This window comes from Agrilus planipennis, unplaced genomic scaffold, assembly GCF_000699045.2.
Source record: "Agrilus planipennis isolate EAB-ADULT unplaced genomic scaffold, Apla_2.0 scaffold239, whole genome shotgun sequence".
Lineage (NCBI taxonomy): Eukaryota > Metazoa > Arthropoda > Insecta > Coleoptera > Buprestidae > Agrilus > Agrilus planipennis.
The window spans coordinates 76,189-78,714 of record NW_020442381.1 but is presented as its reverse complement, the minus strand read 5'-3'; the positions used below and the strand labels follow the sequence as shown (position 1 = coordinate 78,714).

Here is a 2,526-nt window from a genome sequence, read left to right as displayed (position 1 = left end):
TTGGTGGGACACCTTCTCAGGCATGAAGGGCTAGTTAGAGACATATTAGAGTCAAAAACAAGAGTAGAAATAGCAGCAACAATTTTTCCTTATTAACTTAGGGTAATATTAACCGCTATTAAGAGTTTCATAAAACTTTTCTTGATTAAATTGGAAAATTAATATAGATAAGAATTTCATATAAGTATTACTCATATTTTTATCGTTTCTTTACAATATTTGTATACACCATACACTTTTTTATGCTTGTTTATCGGTGATGATTTAAATCGCTAATCATTAAAAAAAAATGAGTGATTAACATTGTAATTTAATCAGCTTTAACGACAGCATAACAAATAATTTTTGTTTCGTTCATTGTGCATCTATTGCACAGTAGCTTTCGAATGACATAACTTTCATCCTCTCCTATTATAATAAATGCCGAAAAATCGCACCAGAAGTTTCGACATTGACGTATTAATAAAAAATACAACGTGTAATTATACAACACGCTACTGAAGTGAAACTTCTTCAAACACATAAACGTTTGTAATATCTACGAAAATATTCATTTAAATTACATGCTGTAAAGGGCCATATTGATCTACATTAAATGCACAATGCATTTAAAAGTACTTAATTGGATAAGGATTAATGCTGTATTGCTTAAAATCGCTTCTTAAATAAGCCATTATTTCTCGTAAAAAGTAAAGGATAAAAACTGGTTATTGTGGGTTATCCCTAAGAGATCGCGGACTTTTTTGTAAACCTTTTTAAGGTGTACAATACTGTAGTATATTATTTTGATCAATCTCGCAGGGTTCAGCCAGCGTTTGCAATGTAAGCGCAAAAAAATGTGTTTATTTCCGACATCACATTACAAACCTCGAAAATTATCAGTGTTTCTCTTCAAAATTATGCATGTATTATACATATAAACCTTCTTCTTGAGTTACTCCATCTATTTAAAAAAAACGCATTAAAATCCGTTGCGTAGTTTTAAAAATCTAAGCATACATGGGGGCAGACGGCGGGGGAAATGCGTTGCATGATTTCGTTACATAGCAACTCGCATGAAACGAACTTACCCTACCGTGCGTAAAGAAGTTTCACTTTAAAAATAGATAGCTCTTCTTTTATTAAACTCTATGAAATATCTTTAAAATTGTTGGTTTTTCTGCCAGGTATTTCTAATTTTATGTTATTGATGAGCTTCTACGATATTATATGATGTGCTGAAACGAGTTCGAGCAAAACTAAGAGAAAGGTTTTTTAAAATATTAATTGCTTGCATTTAGCCTTCAAACTAATTAAAGACTGTACGAGCATCGAACGTGAGTAACTGTGGTGAACAGGAAACAGATATGGTCATTAAAACACGTCGAATAGCCGCATCACAATATTGTTAATGTCTACAAAAAATATTAATCGGTAGTTAATAAGATTATTTTTGTCTATAGCACGTCGGTAAACGGTTTTCTCGACCGTGCTGTCCTGGCGTTAAAAAACTAATAAAAACGTGTTAATAACAATTCTATTTAAAGAATTAGGTATAATTTCACTCGTGTGAATTCCCGATTTAAATGAAAAGAAANAATTATGCTCGCAAAATATAAAGACGTCTCTATCATTTGTTCTTTTATATCAGAGCCGGGCATACTCGACTCTTTTGACTCCCGAGTGCTCCTCAGGTATAGCCAAGGAGTTCCTCATTGCTCCTGCTCCTGCGAGTGAGATGGTTCTTTCCTTTTCTTATCCCTTCCATTTTGTAGGTGAGTCCCCTCTTCCATAGCCGAACCCACTAGTGTTGCGAAAGTAGTCCGGCTTGTCTGCGGGACGATTATTAGAAAATTTTCGTAGGTATTATTTAAGTTACGAGAGAGGCTTCGCTCGTCTACGGGATGAAGGGGCTTGATATAGGAGTGCAAGGAAGAAGAAAAAGAGAAAGCAATATGGTTCATTACTGCTTACTCTCTTGTACTCATTGAAGAGTATAGAGTAACCCAAACTAACCTCAGGTAGCGGCTCCTACGAAGTTAATGTTTGCCCGGCTCTGTTTTATATATTACATTGTTGTAAACTATTTAAGAGGAACGGTAGGAGAACATCAGATATGGGCATAATTAAAAAGCAGGAATAATTTCACTGTATTATATTCACTATAATATGAATTTAATTTATACTTCAGTCTAAATAACACGTGGCCCTATGCTAACACCAAAAATTGAAAAAGTAAAATTCACTGTATTTCGTTTACTACAAAATAAATTTAACCTATACTTTACCCTCAGCAACATGTGGTGGTTATGCGATTAAAATTGTAGCTTATATGAAACGTTTGGAAATTTGACATAGCGCCATCTATTGAATATTGCGATCATAAAGTGAGATGTACGCTATCCTATCTTTCAAGTTGGATCAAACTGCACACGGTGTACAAATTTGATTAAAATCGGTGAAGTAGTTTAGGAGTCCATCGCGGACAAACAACGTGACACGTAATTTATATATATTAAAATGTTGGGCGCGGAGATCGTGATAAAC

At 34.0% G+C, this 2,526-nt stretch overlaps 1 protein-coding gene across 1 annotated transcript in view; it reads right to left on the bottom strand.

Moving 5' to 3' along the window:
- Positions 1-2,526, bottom strand: part of LOC108742002 (NADPH oxidase 5) — a 146,268-nt gene that overhangs the window by 140,831 nt on the left and 2,911 nt on the right. The gene's annotated exons all lie outside the window — the stretch shown is intronic.